The sequence below is a fragment of the Dermacentor andersoni genome, chromosome 1 (genome assembly GCF_023375885.2).
Source record: "Dermacentor andersoni chromosome 1, qqDerAnde1_hic_scaffold, whole genome shotgun sequence".
Taxonomy (NCBI): domain Eukaryota; kingdom Metazoa; phylum Arthropoda; class Arachnida; order Ixodida; family Ixodidae; genus Dermacentor; species Dermacentor andersoni.
In genome coordinates, this window is record NC_092814.1 from 7396679 (window position 1) to 7421876 (window position 25198).

Genomic DNA, 25198 nt, shown 5'->3' on the forward strand with positions numbered 1-25198 from the left:
TTTATTTGCGGTCAATATGATATGCAGTAAATACCAACTAGGCCAAAGTGAAGTTATCCTGAAGCCTTGCTTGAGCTTCGTTTGCGTTTTCTTTGCGTAGCCGTGATTGCGAGAGAAATCAATCGTACAACTGCGTAAGGTTGAAATAGCTGGAATTTTGTACGCATTTTTATTTCGGTCGGGACACTTGCTGCACGTTATGGCCGGCAACGCTGCTGAATTTTAATACGCCTGTCTTTAGGGCTGCTATATTGTTCTTACTAACCGTGCATAAGCCTGTTTCACATGATGCGATTTTCGTCGCACCGGAAGTGACATTTCTGTCGTTTGCGATGAAAATCGCAGTCGCAGTGTCGACCCCCCCCCCCCCGATTTTTAGCTGCGACAAACCGCTTGGTCGCACAGTCGCACCGCCGCAGCGATCACTGCGATTTTCCGTCGAAATTGCGCGGAGAGCTATCACGGAGCTATTTCGCACGTTTGTTTTGGAAAATGGCGTCTCGCACAACAAGTGCAATGCGCGGAGACGTCAATGCCCGAATTCGGTACGTACGGGAAGGGAGAATAATAAGCTTGTACTGCAGATTCCATTCTCCCGTTTCTATGCGTTTGTTGACACGCTACACAGCAAATGAAATGCATTTTCACGTTTGCTTCGTACGCCTTTGCGAGTTGTCAGTACTAGGAGGTGTTCGAGCCCCACTAGACGACGAGGTCGTCAAAGCTTTCTTTTGTTCAGTAGCATGCAAAAATCGCGCTTACGGAGCAGTTTGAATTATTTCAACCTCGGTAAGGGCAAATGACAAGACAGCAAAGCACACGAAGTTTCAACGTTGTGCTGAACGCATTACCGTTCAGTTGCATTTTTTTGTCGGTTTTCAAGCGTGATTTTCCCGATGCATCTTGAAAGCTTATCTTACCTCACTTATTAAATTTGACAGAGCAAAAGTGTAGGCTATCATAATGAATTTGCTACGATAGCATTAAATCTGTGGCTTGAGTAAACAGCGTCGTTAATTTGTTTTCGAATATTACATGCACGTTAAGTTGCACCTCTTCTTTGGAGAATTCTTTTTTCTTCCACAGAAACCAATAAACATTGAGTATGTTGCGGACTTTGTATCCTTACTGCATCTGTATTAACACTTGCTTTGAAAGGTAATTAACTCTACAGCTAGTAGATTAAGTAAATTATTTGCTTGCTATAGTGGCACAGTGACAACGTACCCTCCTTCACCTTCATGTAAAACTCGTGCAACAATGCGAAGAGCAAGCAAAAGACCTGTTCTTGTGGGGATAAAACAGTATAAAACGTCACGCTGAAGAAAAGTAAATCAAAACTGTGCAGTGAAGTCAGCCAGTAGAAGCAGTTCTTGCACGTTCACAGCTGATCAAGTGTGCAGAAACATTCATGCCTCACATGTTTCTAGTAAGTTTCTAATAAGTTTGTGATCACATATATTAGTGTGTAAACCCATGTAACGATATCCGCTGCGATTACTATCTTTATAAGTAATGAAATACCATGCTACTTGCAAGAACATATATCACCCGAGGATTTTAGAACAAATTTCTGCATTTCAACTATACACAACATGTGGTTTATTCAATAAAAGACCACAAACTGGGCTTGTTTGCAGTGACAAACTTATTCCAAACTTTACTTACATACAGGCAAGAAAAAAAATTATAGACAGACATATCGTTCTTCAATTTGTTCACCTGCCACTGTGGCTATAGCATTCGGCTGCTAGCACAAGGCGAGGGGTTGATTTGCCAGCCATGGAAGTCGCATTTCGTCGGGAGTCATAGGTAAAAAAAAGCTCTTGCACTTATATTTAGTTCATCACCTTTTATTGAACCCTTAAACTTCAAAATACTATTGCATAGGGGGGCATGCTTATGCAAAATCTAACACCGATAGAAAGCAAAGGGCAGAATTGTAAAACAACCATCCTTCGTGATAATTTGAGTGCGTAAATGTTCATTGCATCAATATGTATTGTTCAACAGCACTGCACAAATAAGCATGATCAGGTATAGCAAGTAGGAAGCTGGTTCTACAGATGTATAACTGTCAAGACATGAATGCTCATACTGCATCGCACACATAGCACAAAGAAAACCTTTTTCAAGAGTTGTCCCCTCTGGCAGATATGAGTGGGCCATAAGCAGCAGAAACTTTATTGCAGGACATTGTGTAATACCGCTTATGAAGGAATGAAGAGAGTGAAGAGGCTTTTAACAGCAGTACCTCATGCTACTCTAATAAGAGGAACGATGAGCAAAACATTTCTGATAGAGCACTTAAGTTTAACAGTAACTTTCTGAAAGACAGAAAATTCCAGGTGAGAGTTGGAGGTACATTTGGCCCACCCACACCAACAACGCAAGCATACTACAAGAAATACTACAGCCTGTGGTTTATTACAGTCTTTGGGAAAGCTATGTTATACAGAAATCAAGAATAATGCAACAAGCCCTCGACAACACTGCAGACTTTCTTGGCCAGTCTGGCCTCTCGCTTTCTGATAAGTCAGCTTACATCGACGTCGGAAAAAAGACTAGAATCAAGGAATACTCCAGATTGCACATTCTGCTCCCAATAGCTGGGGAAACATACCCGCAAGTCAACATCCACAAATCCTCAGCTAATGTAAGACCATGATGGCAGAGCCAGCATGTGGGTGAAACAATTATGCCACGCCTGGACGCAATTTCTACACCTGGTGAAAAGAATAATCTTGAAATCATGAGGGGTGGACTCGTGGATACTATGGAAAATCGCAGATGCTGTGCTTGTGTCCAAGGTATGGTACAGTATGAATTACCAGCAGCCCATAAAAAAGACATCTCATCGAATGCAGGCATCGGGTAACAACACGTATTTCCGACTTTACCATGCCTGAAGACCTCTGTGAGAAAGGGCAAACGAATAAGCACCTAGACAAAGTAGAGTTGCAGCCTGCAGCACAAGTTCTTTGCCTCAAGAGCTCAGAGCCTGGTCCCAAGATACTATGCCAGCTAGCATATGAGATGCAAGGACGTCTACCCCTCCCTTCAGAAACGACCTCGGGAGCACCTGAACTTGAAGCACAACAGGCCAATACCGTGCAATATCATCATTATCATCATCAGCCTAGTTACGCCCACTGCAGGGCAAAGGCCTCTCCCATACTTCTCCAACTACCCCGGTCATGTACTAATTGTGTTCATGTTGTCCCTGCAAACTTCTTAATCTCATCAGCCCACCCTAACTTTCTGCCGCCCCCTGCTACGCTTCCCTTCGTTTGGACTCCAGTCCGTAACCCTTAATGACCATCGGTTATCTGCCCTCCTCATTACATGTCCTGACCATGTCCATTTCTTTCTCTTGATTTCAACTAAGATCTCATTAACTCGCGTTTGTTCCTCACGCAATCTGCTCGTTTGTTATCCCTTAACGTTACACCCATCATTTCTTTCCATAGCCCGTTGCGTCGTCCTCAATTTCAGCAGAACCCTTTTCGTAAACCTCCAGGTTTCTGCCCCATACGTGAGTACTGGTAACACACAGCTTTTATACACTTTCCTCTTGAGGGATAGTGCCAACCTGCTGTTCATGATTTGAGAATGCCTGCCAAACGCACCCCAGCCGATTCTTATTCTTCTGGTTATTTCAGTCTCATGATCCGGATCCGTGGTCACTACCTGCCCTAAGTAGATGTATTCCCTTACCACTTCCAGTGCCTCGCTGCCTATCGTAAACTGCTGTTCTCTTCCGAGACTGTTAAACATTACTTTAGTTTTCTGTAGATTAATTTTCAGACCCACCCTTCTGTTTTGCCTCTCCAGGTCAGTGAGCATGCATTGCAATTGGTCTCCTGAGTTACTAAGCAAGGCAATATCATCAGCGAATCGCAGGTTGCTAAGGTATTCTCCATCAACTTTTATCCCCAATTCTTCCCACTCCAGGTATCTGAATACCTCCTGTAAACACGCTGTGACTAGCATTGGAGATATCGTATCTCCCTGTCTGACGCCTTTCTTTATTGGGATTTTGTTGCTTTCTTTGTGGAGGACTACGGTGGCTGTGGAACCGCTGTAGATATCTTCCAGTATCTTTACATATGGCTCATCTACACCCTGATTCCATAGTGCCTTCATGACTGCTGAGGTTTCGACTGAATCAAATGCTTTTTCGTAATCAATGAAAGCTATATATAAGAGTTGGTTATATTCCGCACATTTCTCTATCACCTGATTGATAGTGTGAATATGGTCTATTGTTGAGTAGCCTTTACGGAATCCTGCCTGCTCCTTTGGTTGACAGAAGTCTAAGGTATTCCTGATTCTATTTGCGATTACCTTAGTAAATACTTTGTAGGCAACGGACAGTAAGGTGATCGGTCTATAATTTTTCAAGTCTTTGGCGTCCCCTTTCTTATGGATTAGGATTATGTTAGCGTTCTTCCAAGATTCCGGTACGTTCGAGGTCATGAGGCATAGTGTATATAGGGCGGCCAATCTTTCTAGGACAGTGTTCCCACCATCCTTCAACAAAACGGCTGTTACCTGATCCTCCCCAGCCGCCTTCCCCCTTTGCATAGCTCCCAAGGCGTTCTTTACCTCTTCCGGCGTTACTTGTGGGATTTCAAGTTCCTCTAGACTATTCTCTCTCACCTTATCGTCGTGGGTGTTACTGGTACTGTATAAATCTCTATAAAACTCTTCAGCCACTTGAACTATCTCATCCATATTGCTACGGAATAGTATTACCAATGACGAAGAAGCGAGCAGTAAGACGACGACGACGACGATTGGAGGCTAGCGCGGGCTGTTGCCTCTTGGCCATGTGCGGCGTATTACGTTGTAAATATACTTGTATATAATTTTTCATCTGCGTCTTCTTACGTAACATATCTAGTGGAGGTGGACGTTCCCTGTATCTCGTCACGGAGCTTCGCAGTGGACGGTACGTCGAGCCTATAGCTTCATGGCTCCCGGCGATGACAACTCGACTCAGCCACCTCCGACACCTGCTGCCACTTCGACGACCTACATCACTCTCCCTGCTCCTCGTGATCCTGGCGTATTCTCGGGCAAAGATGGGGAAGACGTCGACGACTAGATCAGCCTGTACGAACACGTCAGCCACAATAACCGGTGGGACCCTACTATCATGCTCGCCAACGTAGTCTTTTACCTTGGTGGCACACCTCGAGTTTGGTATCGGACGCACGAAGATGAGCTCACCAGTTGTGATTCGCTCAAGCAAAAGCTCCGAGACTTGTTCGGCAACCCCTACGGTCACCAACTTGCCGCACACAAGGCGCTTTCCGGCCGTGTGCAGACGTCAACAGAGCCCTATGTCACGTACTTTTCAGGACGTCTTGGCTCCGTGCCGCAAAGTTGACGCACACATGACCGAGTCAGACAAGGTTTCCTAAATCATCAAAGGCATTGCCGATGACGCCTTCAACTTGCTCGTATTCAACAACGTCGCGACGGTGGATGCTGTTATAAAAGAGTGCCGCCGCCTGGAACTCGCTAAAAGCCGACGTATCGACCAGCAGTTTGCCCGTTTGCCCAACACGCCAGCGACATCTTCCTGTGCCGACGCTCCTCGTCCCAACAACACTGGCGATATTACCAAGATCGTCCGGCGTGAGATTGAGGCCGCCTATCCGGCTGCCTTCGACTCCATCCCCACCATCGCACCTGCAGTCACGGTTTCCCTGAACCAGGCAGTTGTCCGCCAGGAGTTCGAAAACATGGGCCTTCACACCATCTGCTCGGCCCATCGCCCTGATACCCATCCGGCTTCATCGATTCCGCCCCGTCCCGCATCTTCTTACCCACCACGTTTCCGCAACCCAGCTGAATGACGCACTGCTGACGACAAGCCCATTTGTTTTCACTGCCGTCGCATCGGGCACATTTCTCGGCACTGTTGAAGTCGCTGGACTTCCCCGACCCGGTCTGGTTATACTGCCTACTCTCGCCCCTCAGGTGGCCCTTCTCGTCCCTATGCCGCACGCTCCGATAATGCCGCCACTGACTCTCCTGCGCCGAACCGCACCTATTCTCGTTCACCTTCGCCCCAACGACGAGAATCTCGCTCTCCCCAGCCCCGTCGCTCCTTTTCGCCGACTCCCTTCGGGCGCCGCTCCCAGCCGGAAAACTAGACGATGCAGCGCCTCGAGGGGACGCTGCATTGCTGCCCTACGCCGCCAAATCCTCTACTGACGTTGCCCACTCATCTGAACCTTCTTGACGTGCAAGTCGACGGTGTTCCTGTATCTGCTCTTATAGACACTGGGGCGCATTTGTCGGTAATGAGCGCGGACTTTCGTACCCGCCTGAAAAAAATAATCACGCCCGCCACGACGCATGTTGTCCGTGTCGCCGATGGCGGAACAGCCCCCGTAATTGGTATGTGTGCCGCCCGTGTCTCCTTCGCCGATCGCTCCACAATCGTGCTATTCACAGTCATCGCCCACTGTCCCCACGACATCATCCTCGGCTTAGACTTCCTCTCCGCACATTCTGCTCTCATTGATTGTTCCGCCAGTACTCTCCGCCTTGACCTGCCTGTTCTGGATCCCGCTGAACCACACCCCAGCCGCCTCAGTTCCGTCGACTTCGCTCGCTTGCCACCTACGGCACTGACTTACGTTGACCTAGTGTCAGCCCTACCAGTGCCCGACGGTCACTATATCGCGGCTCCTATGCAAGACGTCCTCCTTCAACACGGGATCACGGTACCTCATACCGTTTTATCTATTACGACGAATTGCGTCTGCCTGCCAGTGGTCAATTTTGGCTTGACGACACAAGTGCTGCCACGCGGGATGTCTTTGGCCCAGCTTTGCTCATTCAAGGATCACTCAATAGCATCTATTCACGTAGACGACAATTCAGCCGATCCTCCTCTACCATCTCAGTCGACAACTTGTACCATCGCCGACTTACAGAAAATGATTGCGCCCGACATACCCTTTTCCGTTGTCACAGACCATCACGCGCTTTGTTGGTTATGCTCACTGAAAGATCCTACAGGAAGACTTGGTCGCTGGGCACTACGCCTCCAAGAATATTCATATACTGTCACCTACAAATCTGGCCGACTGCACCAGGACGCGACTGCCTGTCTCGTTACCCGGTAGACGAGCCTGACGACGCCGACAGTAGTACCGTCAACGGCATTTTCTCTGTGTCTGCCTTCGCTAACATCGCCGATGAGCAGTACCGAGACCTACCGCTGCGAGCACTCATCGAGCGTTTGCGCTCTACACCTACCGACGCGTCCGTTCGCTGCTATGTTCTCCAGGGCGGCATTCTGTACCGAAGGAACTTCCTCCCTGACGGACCTGATCTTCTTGTCGTGCCAAAACATCTACGACAGACTGTGCTCTTTGAGATGCATGACGCACCTACTGCAGGACATCTTGGCGTAACCCGCACGTACGACCGCGTCCGCCGCCGCTTCTATTGGCCTGGTCTCGCTCGCTCCGTCCGACGCTATGTTGCTGCCTGTGATACCTGCCAGCGTCGGAAAAACACCTCAGGTGCTACCTGCCGGTCATCTCCAGCCGATCACTGTCCCTGTGGAACCGTTCTGTTGCGTTGGATTAGACCTCTTCGGTGCCTTTCCCACGTCATCCTCTGGGAACAAATGGGTAGCCGTCGCAACTGATTACGCCACCCGATACGCTATCACGCGGGCTCTCCCTACAAGTTGCGCCACTGACGTCGCGGACTTTCTCTTGCGTGACATTACCTTACTTCATGGCGCCCCGCGACAGCTGCTCACTGACCGTGGTCGTAACTTCCTCTCGAAAGTTATCGCCGACATTGTACGTTCCTGCTCCACTCAACACAAGCTGACTACCTCATACCATCCTCAAACCAATGGCCTGACAGAGCAGTTAAACCGCACTCTTACCGATATGCTGTCCAAGTACGTTTCCAAGGACCACCACGACTGGGACATTACCCTTCCTTACGTCACATTTGTTTATAATTCTTCCCGGCACGACACCGCCGGATTGTCTCCTTTTTATCTACTCCACGGTCGCGAACCGACCTTGCCCCTTGACACGGCACTTCCTCCTGCTTCGATCTCAACAAGCGAGTATGCGCGCGACGCCATCGCCCTCGCCGACCATGCACGCCAGCTTGCCCGTGCTCTACTGACGGACTCGCAAACCACTCAGCAGCGTCAGTACAACGCCCGCCACCGCGACGTACAGTTTTCGCCTGGTGCGCTCGTGCTCATGTGGTCGCCCTCTCGTCACGTCGGACTTTCACAAAAGCTCCTTTCGCGATACACCGGGCCCTACCGCGTGCTGCGCCAGGTGACGCCTGTGACGTACGAAATTGCTCCTGTGAGCTCAACCTCGTCATCTACTCTGGCATCTAGTGGTGTCGTGCACGTCAGTAGGCTCAAGGCCTACTACACTGCTTCCGAGTCCGGCCTTTAGTCGCTCCGGGACGGCGCTTTTGCCGCCGGGGGTAGTGCTACGGAATAGTATTACCAATGACGAAGAGGCGAGCAGTAAGAAGACGACGACGACGATTGGAGGCTAGCGCGGGCTGTTGCCTCTTGGCCAAGTGCGGCGTATTACGTTGTAAATATACTTGTATATAGTTTTTCATCTGCGTCTTCTTACGTAACAATATTAGTAACGATATTGCCGGCTTTGTCTCTTAACGCACACATCTGATTCTTGTCTATTCCTAGTTTCTTCTTCTCTGCTTTTAGGCTTCCTCCGTTCCCGAGAGCCTGTTCAATTCTATCCATATTATAGTTCCTTATGTCCGCTGTCTTGCGCTTGTTGATTAACTTAGCAAGTTCTGCCAGTTCTATTCTAGCTGTAGGGTTAGAGGCTTTCATACATTGGCGTTTCTTGATGAGATCTTTCGTCTCCTGCGATAGCTTACTGGTTTCCTGTTTAACGGCGTTACCTCCGACTTCTATTGCGCACTCCTTAATGATGCCCATAAGATTGTCCTTCATTGCTTCAACACTATGGTCCTCTTCCTGGGTTAAAGCCGAATACCTGTTCTGTAGCTTGATCCGGAATTCCTCTAGTTTCCCTCTTACCGCTAACTCATTGATTGGCTTCTTATGTACCAGTTTCTTCCGTTCCCTCCTCAAGTCAAGGCTAATTCGAGTTCTTACCATCCTATGGTCACTACAGCGCACCTTGCCGAGCACGTCTACATCTTGTATGATTCCAGGGTTAGCGCAGAGTATGAAGTCGATTTCATTTCTAGTCTCACCATTCGGGCTCCTCCACGTCCACTTTCGGCTAACCCGCTTCCGGAAAAAGGTATTCATTATCCGCATATTATTCTGTTCTGCAAACTCTACTAATAACTCTCCTCTGCTATTCCTAGAGCCTATGCCATATTCCCCCACTGACTTGTCTCCAGCCTGCCTCTTGCCTACCCTGGCATTGAAGTCGCCCATCAGTATAGTGTATTTTGTTTTGACTTTACCCATCGCCGATTCCACGTCTTCATAAAAGCTTTCGACTTCCTGGTCATCATGACTGGATGTAGGGGCGTAGACTTGTACTACGTTCAATTTGTACCTCTTATTAAGTTTCACAACAAGACCTGCCACCCTCTCGTTAATGCTATAGAATTCCTGTATGTTACCAGCTATTTCCTTATTAATCAGGAATCCGACTCCTAGTTCTCGTCTCTACGCTAAGCCCCGGTAGCACCGTACGTGCCCGCTTTTTAGCGCTGTATATGCTTCTTTTGTCCTCCTAACCTCACTGAGCCCTATTATATCCCATTTACTACCCTCTAATTCCTCCAATAACACTGCTAGACTCGCCTCACTAGATAACGTTCTAACGTTAAACGTTGCCAGGTTCAGATTCCAATGGCGGCCTGTCCGGAGCCAGGTATTCTTAGCACCCTCTGCTGCGTCACAGATCTGACCGCCGCCGTAGTCAGTTGCTTCGCGGCTGCTGGAGACTGAGGGCCGGCGTTTGATTGTTGTATTCATATAGGAGGTTGTGGCCAAGTACTGCACCAGAGTGGCCAATCCTGCTCTGGTGAGAGAGTGCGTTACCGGTTCTGGTCATCGGGATCAGGCCGCACTCCAGGCCTGTTTGTACAATTTTCTCAACACTCGGATTTTTTTGTATTTTCCGGTGGAGAATTGTGTGGCACCGAGATTTGAATCACGGTCCTCTTGCACGGGAGGCGGATACTCTACCGTCCCCGCAGGAGTTAAATTAAAAATTAAATTATGGGGTTTTACGTGACAAAACCACTTTCTGATTATGAGGCACGCCGTAGTGGAGGACTCCGGAAATTTCGACCACCTGGGGTTCTTTAACGTGCACCTAAATCTAAGTACACGGGTGTTTTCGCATTTCGTCCCCATCGAAATGCGGCCGCCGTGGCCGGGATCCGATCCCGCGACCTCGTGCTCAGCAGTCTAACACCATAGTCACTGAGTAACCACGGCGGGTCCCGCAGGAGTTGTACGCCTCATTTAACCTACAGTGGTGCCTTATTCGATCAGTCAAGGTGGACCAATCTGAGCTCGGTTATGGGGGCAAACAATTAGGCCAGGAGACTATATGCAACTGCCAAACACACAGAGGAGGTTCTAATCATGAATGTGCAAGCAAACATCAGGCACACATAGTGCACTGATGTGGCAATAGCAGTGTAACAGTAGTATGACACTACATAAAACTAAACCCCATATAAGTGAGTACCATTCCAGGTCATCCTACACCTAAAAAAGCTGAACTGAAAGCAATCAAAGCAGCACTTGTAGTGCAGATTACACCCTGCACAACACCCTGCATGGATTCACCAGGAACTGTCTGGGCCTGCACATCACACGAGATTGTCAGGAAAATCAGAAGATTGAGACGTGACTTGCAAGCACATGGCCAGATAGTAAATTACAGTATACATAGCCATACAGATATTCCAGGACACAAGGGGGCTGCCCGACATAATAATTGAAAACTGGATGAGTTGGTGTGTATTCATTATTAACTAAAGTGCAACAGATAGACAACAGACAAGAACGAAGCGCTCTGTGTGTTCACTTCGTTCTTGTCCATCGTATTTCTGTTGCACTATAGTTAATGAATTCATAAGGCTGCACAGGAGAATTGTGATACCTCTGCCCAAGGGCCCGATTTCACATCCAAATCCACGATTGTACACGCACGCACATACACACACACACAAATGTTGAAAGAGTGCATAGCATGAAGCAGTATCAACAGGATGACACTAGAGATGGATGAGGACTAACTTTCAACTGAGGTTCATTCGTAAAAATGTGGCGAGTTATACAAATTACGAGAAAAAAAACGATGAGCAAAACGAGAACAAGGTGAAAGCAGGAGCCAACGTTTCGACAAGTGGACTTGTCTTCTTCAAGTTCCACTGGTGGAAACGTTAACTCCTACTTTCACCTTGTTCTCGTGTTGCTCATCGTCTTGAATTTCCATCTCCCGCCTTCACCGTGTTTTCCCCAGAAAAAGAAAGGCATCTTTCAAGGCTAGATAAAAATTGGTGCTTGATGCAGCCAAACATAAATAAATATGCTAGAGAAAGAAAATACAGAAAAATTCCAAGTGCAGGAAAAAAAACGTTGCAATTGCCAATCCTGCATGCCAGCACTTTTCAAGAAATACTGTTGTTATTTCAATACACATGCTGACAGCTTGCTTATGCAAGCACATTCTTCCAGTTCCATGGCATTGGAAAAAAAATGAATTTCTTGGAAGGTAGCCACATGCGCACTTGGTGATCACAATATTTTTTCCCTGAACTTGGATATGTATATGTATTTTCTCCCTTTCCCGCTTTTATGTTTGGTATCATGAAGCACTAGTCTTTATCAGGTTTTATTGCTGTACTACTTTCTGATAACCTTTATAGATCACTGCATTTTCACAATAAGCCTTTTAATTAGAAGTTAGCGTACCCTGTTCTGACGGCTTCACACTGTACATTCTTGCTACATTGGCCAAATAAAAGATTTTATAAGGTACACAAAAGCATCATAAGGGCCATTAAAGTGACTTGTTGCAGTCTAAAAAATAATAATTAATAGCCTGGCTGCAAATGGCACCAGAGAACACATCAGACGAACAAGAAAACCGAGATTATCTAACAACCAAAACTTTAATGTACACACCGAGTAAATACTCGCTGACAAGCAGTAGACCGAACATACACAAAAAGGAGAAGCAAGAATTCATATGTGTTTTCTGACAGGAAATGCATCGATTTCTAACGGAGGCCGTGCTGACAAGATTCTCCCAGCATTTTTAGATCTACAGCTTCCGTAATTTCTCTAGGCAGCCGATCTGCACAGAATGCTAGCTTCTTCCTCTACAATGCACGCTCAGATGTGGAGAGTGCATTGTAGAGGAGGTAGCTAGCATTCTGCGGGGATCGGCTGCCTAGAGAAATTATGGATGTTGTAGATGCAAAGACACTGGGAGAATCTTGTCAGCATGGCCTCTGTTACACTTTCAGAGATGGATGTGTTTTCAGTTGGGATCTGTATGGACACACATCAGTTTTTGCTTCCGCTTTTTGTGTAAATTCGTTTTATTGCTTGTCAGCCAGTATTTCCTCGGCATGTTCAATAAACTTTCATTTGTTAGTACGCCTCATGATCTTCTTGCTCTCTAGCAGAAAGGTGTTCATTCTTTTTACAGTGAAGTGGTGTATGCCTAGGCAAAACACTCATGGTCCGATACCAAAAACCCTAGTGTAGGGGTATGAGCCATTGTTTAGGGGGGTGTGAGCCATTGCATTCGTCTTGCATGATGGACGGAGAAATTTCTTGTTGGGTAGACATAGAAATGCTTATGCATTTCAAACATACATTTATCTACATATTATTGCAGGGAATGGACACAGAGGGGGACGGGGTTAAGACAAGATCATGATGTCATAATTATCTCGCAAAAAAGGTGTGGTGGGCCATTGGCTAGACCGATAGTGACGTCGTTTCTCTCTAGCAGCAGAGTGCGCGTGCAGCAGTCTCTCTCCGACTTCCCAATTGGTTCAAAAATGTGTCCCTGCATTTAATTAAATGTGCGGCCGCGGTGTGTCACTTGGTAACCACAGTGCATAACCGAGTCATATAAATATTATAATTAACGCATTACAAACCACAAATGCGTAACATAATTCAGAAAGATTTTGATAGACGCGCTGGATTAACACAATGAACAACTCATTGCACTTTCCATGATGGTGATCTTGCAAAGCGCGATGTGTGGCATTCCAAATAAACAATGTGATAAACCCAACCCAAAGGTGTGCATAACCTCATTAAGAAACACAGACATAACCAATAATATAGAAAGACGTGAATAAACCATTCTAATTAACCCAGTGATAAACACCGGGGTTTAAGGGAGGAGACAAAAAAAGAAAAGGAAAATTACTGAATCATAATTGAAGCGCCGTGGTTCTAATATATGTATATATACATATATGTATATATACATATATGTATATATACATATATGTATATACATATATATATATATATAGAGAGAGAGAGAGAGAGAAAGAGAGAAAATTATCAGTCATAGCACTCGTAGTACAGCCCTCTGGGCCGTTCTCTTTTCGAAAGTAGTCATATTAGGGTTATTATAATTAGACAACGGTATTTCGCTCTCGTGAGCAGCAGTCCTTGGGATAGTTACTCGGTCTCGCTTCCCGCGCTAAGCATGCCGCGCTCGCCTCACACCTGCTCAAGCTTTTCCTAGTCTCTAGAGCCGCTCGAGTTCCCTCTCATCGACGGGCGGACATTTCTCCCAGAAAGTATGCCTTCCAACCACCAAAAATCGACTATCGCGGACAACATCAGTCTCTTTCCACGTAAGTACGAGACTCTGGACAGGAGCTATGGCGCTTCAATGTAACCTGGGGCCTGACGGACCAACCCACTGAGCTATCTCTCCGGGCAACATCCATCCAAAAATCACGAGTTCAAATTCCCTCTTCTCTTCCTTTCTTTGTTTTCTTCTCCCCCCCCCTTTTTTTAATCTATTTTCTTATAGTTTATCACTATACGAGGGGACTGCACATCTTCGCCACGACCGTCCACACGGGGACCCTCTGAAAAAAAAATTATCCTGTATTATGTATGGCCACTTATGCGCAGGTCATAAACTACCAGGTTTCGCCAATTGAGCGCCATCTGTGCGGTTTACCCGGCCTCAGATTGGTCCACCTTGACTGATCGAAGAAGGCACCACTGTAGGTTAAATGGGGCGTACAATTCTTGTGGGGGCGAAGAGGTAGAGTATCCGCATCGCGTGCAAGAGCACCGTGGTTCGAAGCCCGGTGCCGCGCAATTTTCCACCGGAAAAAAAATCCGCGTGTTGAGAAAATTGCATAAACAGGCCTGGAGTGCGACCTGATCCCGGTGAGCAGAACCGGTAACGCACACTCTCACCAGAGCAGGATTTGCCACCCTGGTGCAGTACTTGGCCACAATCTCCTATATGAATACAACGATCAAAGCCCTGCCGTCCGTCCCCAGCAGCCGCGAAGCAACTGACCACGGCGGCGGTCAGACCTACGACGCTACAGAGGGTGCTAAGAATCCCTGGCTCCGGACCGGCCGCCATTGGAATATGAACCTGACAACGTTTAACGTTAGAACATTATCTAGTCAGGCGAGTCTAGCAGTGTTATTGGAGGAATTAGAGGGCAGTAAATGGGATATAATAGGGCTCAGTGAGTTTAGGAACACAAAAGAAGCATATACAGTGCTAAAAAGCGGGCACGTCCTGTGCCACCGGGGCTTAGCGGAGAGACGAGAACTAGGAGTCTGATTCGTGATTAATAAGGATATAGCTGGTAACATACAGGAATTCGATAGCATTAACGGGAGGGTGGCAGGTCTTGTTGTGAAACGTAATAAGAGCTACAAATTGAAGGTCGTACAGGTCTATCCCCCTACATCCAGTCATGATGACCAGGAAGTCGAAAGCGCTTATAAAGACGTGGAATCGGCGATGGGTAAAGTCGAAACAAAATACACTATACAGATGGGCGACTTCAATGCCGGGGTAGGAAGAAGTAGGCTGGAGACAAGTCAGTGGGGGAATATGGCATAGGCTCTAGGAATAGCAGGGGAGAGTTATTAGTAGAGTTTGCAGAACAGAATAATATGCGGATAATGAATACCTTCTTCCGAAAGCGGGTTAGCCGCAAGTGGACGTGGAGGAGCCCAAATGGCGAGACTAGAAATGAAATCGACTTCATACTCTGCGCGGGCCCTGGCATTATACAAGATGTAGACGTGCTCGGCAAGGTGCGCTGTAGTGACCATAGGATGGTAAGAACTCGAATTAGCCTTGAGTTGAGGAGGGAACGGAAGAAACTGGTACATAAGAAGCCAATGAATGACTTAGCGGTAAGAGGGAAACTAGAGGAATTCCGGATCAAGCTACAGAACAGGTATTCGACTTTAACCCAGGAAGAGGACCATAGTGTTGAAGCAATGAACGACAATCTTATGGGCATCATTAAGGAGTGCGCAATAAAAGTCGGTGGTAACGCCGTTAAACAGGAAACCAGTAAGCTATCGCAGGAGACGAAAGATCTGATCAAGAAACGCCAATGTATGAAAGCCTCTAACGCTACAGCTAGAATAGAACTGGCAGAACTTTCTAAGTTAATCAACAAGCGTAAGACAGCGGACATAAGGAACTATAATATGGATAGAATTGAACATGCTCTCAGGAACGGAGGAAGGCTAAAAGCAGTGAAGAAGAAACTAGGAATAGGCAAGAATCAGATGTATGCGTTAAGAGACAAAGCCGGCAATATCGTTACTAATATGGATAAGATAGTTCAAGTGGCTGAGGAGTTCTATAGAGATTTATACTGTACCAGTAGCACCCACGACGATAATGTGAGAGAGAATAGTCTAGAGGAATTTGAAATCCCACAAGTAACGCCGAAAGAAGTAAAGAATGCCTTGGGAGCTATGCAAAGGGGGAAGGCAACTGGGGAGGATCAGGTAACAGCAGATTTGTTGAAGGATAGTGGGAACATTGTTCTAGAAAGGCTGGCCACCCTGTATACGCAATGCCTCAGGACATCGAGCGTACCGGAATCTTGGAAAAACGCTAACATAATCCTAATCCATAAGAAAGGGGACGCCAAAGACTTGAAAAATTATAGACCGATCAGTTTACTGTCCGTTGCCTACAAAGTATTTACTAAGGTAATTGCAAATAGAATCAGGAATACCTTAGACTTCCGTCAACCAAAGGACCAGGCAGGATTCCGTAAAGGCTACTCAACAATAAACAATATTCACACTATCAATCAGGTGATAGAAAAATGTGCGGAATATAACCAACCTTTATATATAGCTTTCATTGATTACGAGAAAGCATTTGATTCAGTCGAAACCTCAGCAATCATGGAGGCATTGCGGAATCAGGGTGTAGATGAGCCATATGTAAAGATACTGGAAGATATCTACAGCGGTTCCACAGCCACCGTAGTCCTCCACAAAGAAAGCAACAAAATCCCAATAAAGAAAGGCGTCAGACAGGGAGATACGATATCTCCAATGCTAGTCACAGCGTGTTTACAGGAGGTATTCAGATACCTGGAGTGGGAAGAATTGGGGATAAAAGTTGATGGAGAATACCTTAGCAACCTGCGATTCGCTGATGATATTGCCTTGCTTAGTAACTCAGGAGACCAACTGCAATGCATGCTCACTGACCTGGAGAGGCAAAGCCGAAGGGTGGGTCTAAAAATAATCTGCAGAAAACTAAAGTAATGTTTAGCAGTCTCGGAAGGGAACAGCAGTTTACAATAGGTAGTGAGGCACTGGAAGTGGTAAGGGAATACATCTACTTAGGACAGGTAGTGACTGCGGATCCGGATCATGAGACTGAAATAATCAGAAGAATAAGAATGGGCTGGGGTGCGTTTGGCAGGCATTCTCAGATCATGAACAGCAATTGCCATTATCCCTCAAGAGAAAAGTTTATAACAGCTGTGTGTTACCAGTACTCACGTATGGGGCACAAACCTGGAGGCTTACGAAAAGCGTTCTGCTGAAATTGAGGACGACGCAACGGGCTATGGAAAGAAATGATGGGTATAACGTTAAGGGATAACAAACGAGCAGATTGCGTGAGGAACAAACGCGGGTTAATGAGATCTTAGTTGAAATCAAGAGAAAGAAATGGACATGGGCAGGACATGTAATGAGGAGGGCAGATAACCGATGGTCATTAAGGGTTACGGACTGGATACCAAGGGAAGGGAAGCGTAGCAGGGGAGGCAGAAAGTTAGGTGGGCGGATGACATTAAGAAGTTTGCAAGGACAACATGGCCACAATTAGTACTTGACCGGGGTAGTTGGAGAAGTATGGGAGAGGCCTTTTCCCTGCAGTGGGCGCAACCAGGCTGATGATGATGATGAAACAGCGGGGCCGCACATTTCAGCTTCGCTGGTTTACCATCTGTACAGGGTGCATGGGCAGTAAATTTTTCTGTTATTGTTTGTTAAGTATTGTATAATGTTGTGCCAGTAAAACACGTTGGGGTAGTTGGTGCAGTGTATTGGTACTGCTTTCTTGCTGGTTTTTTCTTAATGTTGTGCCCTTCTTCCTTTTGTAACAACTTTTTTATTCCCCCTCGCATAATGCTCCAACCTTGCAGCCTGCGAGGTATATAAATAAATACATAAGCACGTGATTCATTCATCTGCATACACCTCGCACCATTCCTTGCTCAACAAACGTCACTGTGTTGATGTCTCACAGCGTGCATCTACATTAACTACCGTTTGCATTTCGGTATAGTTTGTGAACAGTGTAATGCATAAAGATTACATGACATTAAGGTTGTGACCTATGCGCTGCATAAGCAAGCCTTGCAAAAGCGACATGTTGGATTGTTGAAAATAAGGAAAATTGTATATATCGCAGTTACTTTAACAGCATTTAATTGACCACTTGACAAACACTTCACTTCGCGTAGATTCCAACACATTCACTGAATCTGCAGTTCTTTATTTTTTGCTTATTAATGTGGTCGTTACTTCATAGCCACATTGTAGATTTGAAAACAAAGTTCCATAAATTCGTTTGTTGCAGTATAAAAAATATGCATAAATCACCGCGATTGCAACACCAGAACTCGATACAAACATGCACACTATAGGATGCAAACAAATGCTCGGGACAAACTCCAGAATGTTTGCATCCTAATACTTATGAAAGTAAACAGTTTCATTACATGGCTGTCAATGAGAAGGAGAAAGAAAACTTAATTGTGTTCGTGGAACAAAAACGCATTGATAAGCTTAGAGATACGGTCATTGCTTAACACTTTTAAAATGAATAATTATAGCTTGCTATCGACATTGAAGCAACCTTTCGACAGCAAGAAAAGGAATCAGTTTTTCCAGCTCTGAACATTGAATTGCAGGAAATGCAAGGAGGCATAAAATTCTGCCAATATTATCTGTTGAGGAATACCAAATTGGAATAAACATTGGGACTTGCATCTGTACTTTCTCGGGCTGAGCAATCCAGTTTGAAATGACTCCCATAAGCATGTCGTAACAATGTTGATCTAATACAGGTTAAATGCATGACTAGCTTAAGAAATCTGTGTGATTGCTATAAATTACCGTGAAGAAACTATAGTATTTAATAACATTAATAATGTAATAATAATATTTATTTCCACAAAACAGGCTAACCGTGAGCGGCGTGCGAGGCTGAGCAGAAAGCTGAAAAATTCTACGGCAAGTGCGCCTGCCGTGGGCCTACGATCCTGCATTATGAGTAGCGCGTATTGATATGGTCTTCTTGTTATAAGTTCCGAGTATACTTCCAGCGCGAAACACCGGACAACAAAGTGGACGAGAAGCGTGTCTTTTAGAATGCTATGTTACAACGTACAGGTTTCTACAAAAGTGACGGTAACTGCTCGAAACTTTCGATGCGTCGGCTTTTGCGCTTTTAGAAATATTTAGAGAGGGCTCCCATATATATATATATTGGCAGCGCAAGCACGGTGATGGACGAACCAGGCTAGCGCTAAGGTTGAATTTCACAACACAATTTTCATTCCACGTCCAGTAATCACACAGATCATTTCAGGCTTCGTTCAGGGGCACACGCGGGCTTTCGGGTTGGTGCTTCTTGTTGCGTTTGGCGCAAGAATATGGCTAGGGGCAGGCATTGAATATGCGCAATCACGAGCAATGTGCACACATCATTTCTCCAGAAGCTGACGCCGAGCACGGGTAGCGCGAGGATCTTGTTGGGCTGACACGACGACTTCGTGGAAGCCGAATTCCGAATACTGCATATACGGTGAGGGTAGCTATATGAACTTGTCGATAGGTCATTTAGTAGGTTGTTGTAGCGCAGGCAGAACGAAACGGTTATAGAAGGCAGATGAGACAACAAGACAACACACAGCGCTGAACCACCTGCGAACAGCTGTTTACGTGCCCCATGTCGCACTGAACTTCAGAAACCGCCGTTGCGCACTCCAAGACAAATCTTAACTAACGTTTTTAAATTAGTAAACGTGCATATTATTTGCTTCTAATCAAAAAAAGTCAATAATATTATAATGCAAACGTTTTATTCATTACAATAAAAGAATTATGCCGCGTGTGCCACGAAACCTGGCAGTAAGCAACCGTGGACGTCGCACCAGTCGCATTGTTGAAATCGCAATCATGTGAAGTGGGCCGTCTAAAAATCGCATTGCGACGCATGCGACTGCATCGATTTTCGTCGCTCCAGTCGTAGCATGTGAAATAGCCTATACACTTTTCTTGGAATAACGAAACTTTAGGGCGACTTGTTAGACTTCTGCTTATTTACACGTGTTCGGATGGTGGTGACATCAAGACAAGTTTACTCCTTGGCTGTCTGTGATGAAGGAAACCTTCGCGCCTATTTAATTGCTCGTTCACACGTGGTCGTATTCTTTAGTACGTAACAGTGAAACTTTTTCTCACTTGACTGATTCTTTCGCGTGCTCGTAGTGATAACCGTGTCGCTTAAACTTCGGTGCGTGTGCTGTTGGCGTTTTGTTTGCGTAACAGCGATTGCCAAAGTAATCGTAAAACTGCGTGCGTTCGGAATATTAGAACTTTGTTGGCGTTTGTATCGCGTTCTCAGAATTTGCTGCCCTGATGGCCGGTCGCACTGCTGGATTTAACAACGCGTGTATTTACGGTTGGTATTGTTTTTGGCTAGCAATGTCGTGCACGTTGTCGTAATAACGAAACATCTGGGCGACTTGTCAGGTTTGTGCTTATTTACACGTGAACCGGATGCATGCTAGTGCGGTGTTAAGCTCAACTTCACGTCTCAGCTCTGTAACGAGGAAACGTGCGCGATGATGAGCTCTTTCGCACGTACGCGCATTTTTTTTTATTATAAGAGTTTGTGAGAGTTGATTCTATCACACGCTCGTAGTGAGTAACCGTGTCGCTTAAGCTTCGTCTGCCATTGCTGCTTATTTGCTTAATGATCGCGGTAGCAATGGTAAAAACTGTGTAAGGATGGTTTAACTGAATTTTCGTTACTTATTTCAATACTCTAAATGTCACGCAGGGGGTTACAAAGAGGGGTGGGATTGTATACAATAAGTAGAAATTGTGGTTTTGAAGGTTGATGGGACAGCTTGTCGTTGACCTTAGAATCTTTGTACAGAGTTGAAATCATTACTCCTCTGATAACTGTTAGCTGAACGAGTTTGTATTAAGCCACAAGGAAGCAAAGTTGCTGTCAGAAGCTGCAGATTTCTGCTAAACGCGCAGGTTGTTAACATGCACATGGTGGATAGCAATTTTCGTACACATTTCTAACACGTTTTCATTGCATACTTTACAGCCATGCTGCGCTCCTGCCATCAGCCTGGTGTCACTTTTGGTCGACATCATTCTTCGTTGATGATCAGCACAGAAACAAGCCCACGGAAATCTGCTAACTTTCTCAGTACCTCTGATCGCAACAGTGTATTTTCGTGTCTGCGATCACTGGAACCGATCCTTCAGGATGACTAGTAAATTGTGTAGCGTACCCGTGATTTGTTCTGCATCTGAAACTATGGACAAAAAGCTTCACCCAGCGTGTGGCGACTTCCTATGGGCCGATGTACCTGTGAACTCTGGGTTAATTTTTGTCTCTGTGACTGTTCAAGCAAGTCCACAGAAATGCCCCACTAAATTTCTTAGTCCACGTGAACTGCAATGTAGTTGTCTTCGACCGCTGAGCCAGCCTGCAGTGAGCCTTAGTAAAATGTTTAGTCGCCAAGATACCTGGGATCTTTTCAGAAGTATTTGTATCTGCTGCCATGGAAGAACGGCCACGCTCTGCCTCTGGTTACTTTCATCGAGGCTGTCTGATACCCGTGAATTTTTAGGAGAAACGTGTGTGTGTGTGTGTGTGTGTGTGTGTGTGTGTGTGTGTGGCCGTTGAAGCAAGCCTGCACATATCCTCTGTTAGCTTTTGGTACGGGTGAACTCATATAATGCATTTTTCTGTCTGTGACTGCTGAAGCAAGCATGCTGCAAGCTTTTAATTAATTGTGTAGTCACCAAGATACCAGTGACGGCTTCAACAATATTTGGCTGCGACCACGAAAAGGCCGCATTCAGCTTCTGTTTACTTGCTTAGAGGCCTTTAAGCCTATGAACACTTATGGTGAATTTGTGTTTGTGACCACTCAAGTACAGCAAGTGTCTTGTAACTTCTAGTACCTGTGAAATCAGTTTGGTTTTGTGTTGAAGCAAGTGGGCACAGGAGAGCGGCAAAAATGATGTCGCTCACGAATCCCTTTTTCTTTCATGTGCAGCTTGTTGCCCTAACTGGCGTGTGGCTTTCCCTGCTTCCCGGTGGACCAAGTGTTCCTTTATCGTCACCTGTTCTGAACTCAAGACCACCCCTGACAGTCACGGCTGCAATCAGCGAAGATGACTGGTTCGTCCTACGTGACCTGCGCAGTGCTTTTGCATTGCACTCAAGCGGCACATCGGCAACACCAGCGCCATCACTCCACAGCGAGCCCTTAAAGGACTGGCGTCGGCTGTCCGCCTTCAGTGGGCACGGGAGAGCGGCAAAAGTGATGTCGCTCACGAATCCCTTTTTCTTTCATGTGCAGGTTGGTGGTACTTCATCTCTTAATTCTAAACGATCGAACAATTTTTGCCTGCTGCTGTTCCCGTGCCCCAGTGTGCTTTACGATACTCTGTGCGAATGCATTTTTGTTGTGAAACTTTTACTGCTTTGCGGGGATATAGAAGAAAATCCCGGTCCGCTAAACGCTGACTCTACCAAATCGCACAAAGAATTGCTTGACGCCATAGGAGCGCTTTCAACGAAATTCGACGGTCGCCACTCAGAGGTGATGCATGCATTTGCTGAGCTAAAAGAAAACCAAGAGGAACTTTCACATACAGTCGCAGATCTTGCATGCAGATTGGCAAATCTTGAATCTACTGTCGAATGTCTTGAAACGGCGCTACCTACAGCAGATTTCAGCAGTTCTGTTGCCCAGGCCATTAAGTCTGAAAGTATTGCGTTGGCCTCGCGTCTTGATGATCTAGAGGATAGGTCACGGCGACATAATTTACTGTTTTTTGGCATCCCGGACGGCGTTTCCGAGACTTGGACACAATCGGAAGAGCATATCTGTGAGCTTCTCTCACGTCATTTAAATTTGCGTATTACAGATGGCACGGTGGAGAGAGCACATAGGTTGGGTGCTTATGTTGCAAATAAGACACGCCCAATCATCGTGAAGTTTTCTTCCTTCAAAACCAAAGAAAGTATTCTCTCACAGAAACCTAAATTGAAAAGTACAGGTGTTTCCATTGGCGAAGATTTCTGCAGGGCAACGCGTTTGACACGAAAAAAACTTCTCGAATTTGGCAAGTCTAGCGGCCAGCCTTTTTCACTTCGTTTTAATAAAGTAGTCATCAGCAATAAAGCCTACATATACAGCGCAGTCACTGACACTGTTTGTGGACTGGTATCCCCTAGAGAGGCGCGTGCAGGTCCTACTCGCAAAGCACCTGCTAACCCAGCGCATGACAGATCGGCGTAGCTATCTCCCCTATCTGCAGATGGTGCTTCAATCTTTTTCACCAATGCACGCAGTATTCTCAATAAACGAACAACTTGATCATCTCGCATTGACGCATGCTCAGCTGACACAGTTGTCCTTTCAGAAACCTGGCTTTCGGCAAAAATAAGAAACGGTGAGATTTTCGAATGTGAAAAAAGCTACAAGATCTACCGGTACGACCGTGATGTTCGTGCTGGCGGGGTGTTTTAATTGCTGTGAATGATCAACTTTCTTCACCTAATGTTCCAGTAGTGTCTGCTTTAGAACTTGTGTGCGTACGTGTTGTTATTGATAATCGCGACTGCATTTTTTGCGCTTGCTATAGACCCCCAACAGCACCAAAATCTTTCTGCGATGATTTACATGATGTTCTCAACAATCTAACTGTTCGGTACCCTACGTCACCTTTGTTTATTCTGGGGGACTTTAATTTTCCTAATATTTTGTGGGGAAGTGATTTCGGGTTCCATACCCTGGCAAAAAGCTCATCCGAGGATGCACAATTTCTGAATATCTGTTCAGACTTTAACTTGTTACAATTAGTACATGAACCCACCCGTACAACTTCTACGTCATCTAACATCCTGGACCTTATTTTCACCACTGTGCCTGACCTTGTTTCTAAACTAGCTTACCTCCAAGGCGTAAGTGATCACTCGATTATTAATTTCACCTTGAAAATGCATGTATATACCAAGAGACGATCTAAAATTATCGTTGACTATAACTGCGCTGACATACCCTCAATGACCGGTGAACTGCAAACGTTTACCAGCAACTACCTTATCAAATTCGATGAACGATCTGTCGAAGAAAACTGGCAGCTCTACAAAAATAAATTGCTCGACTTAATTAACCAAAATGTACCTCGAAGGCAGATTCCTGATGACTCACGCTCACCTTGGTTTAATAATTCCCTTAAGCGACTACGCAACAAAAAGAAACGTATTTTCCGTCGTGTCAAAGAAACCAATCTTGCCGATCGCTGGGATGCTTACCATCGTGCAGAAGCCGAGTACATTTATGCGGCTAGCAATGCCAAAAAAACCTATTTTAATGTCACATTGCCATCCCTCTTACTAACTAACCCACGTAAATTCTGGAGTATTGCTGGCGACAAGAAAGCTGACTCCATTCATGTAGATGGCAGCGATGTTGACGAAAACCAGTGTTGCGCTGTGTTAAATGAAGTGTTTACGTCGTTCCTTTGTGCTGATAACTTTGCCGATTTACCAAATATTCCTGATTCCTTGTTCTGTGCTCCCATATCATTTGATTGGGTTGGTATTAACCGTTTGATTGATAATCAAAAGATCTCAGCTTCTGCAGGTCCTGATCTTATAAATTCAAAAATGTTAAAATGTACTGCATTATTTTCATCTATTATTCTATCTAAACTGTATACTGAGTCAGTACAGTGCTCATCGCTTCCTTCAGACTGGAAAACGGCGAGGGTGGTTCCAGTCCATAAATCAGGTAACGCAAATTGCCATGAGAACTACCGACCCATCTCATTAACCAGCATTCCATGCAAACTCTTAGAACACGTAATCTATTCTCACCTCATCGATTTCCTGGAAAGCAACTCGTTCTTCCATCCATCTCAACACGGTTTTAGAAAAACTTTTTCATGCGATACTCAACTTCTTTGTTTCACTAATGATTTGTTTGCCGCCTTAGATCAAGGATTCGATATTGACTGTATTTTTTTAGATTTTGCCAAAGCTTTCGATACCGTATGTCATAACCTACTTATCCATAAACTTAATCAGCTTAATATTGACCCAAATGTGTTGTCTTGGATTAAACAGTTTCTTTCTAATCGAACTCAGTATGTCACAACCAATAACTCTTCATCTGCATTGTCAACAGTTACATCCGGAGTGCCACAAGGCTCCGTCTTGGGGCCTCCACTCTTCTTGATTTATATTAATGATCTCCCTAACTGTGTAAAGTCATCATCAATTAATCTGTTCGCAGACGATTGCGTAATATACCGAAAGATCACTAACCCTGATGATTCAGATAAACTGCATGGAGATCTTCACAATGT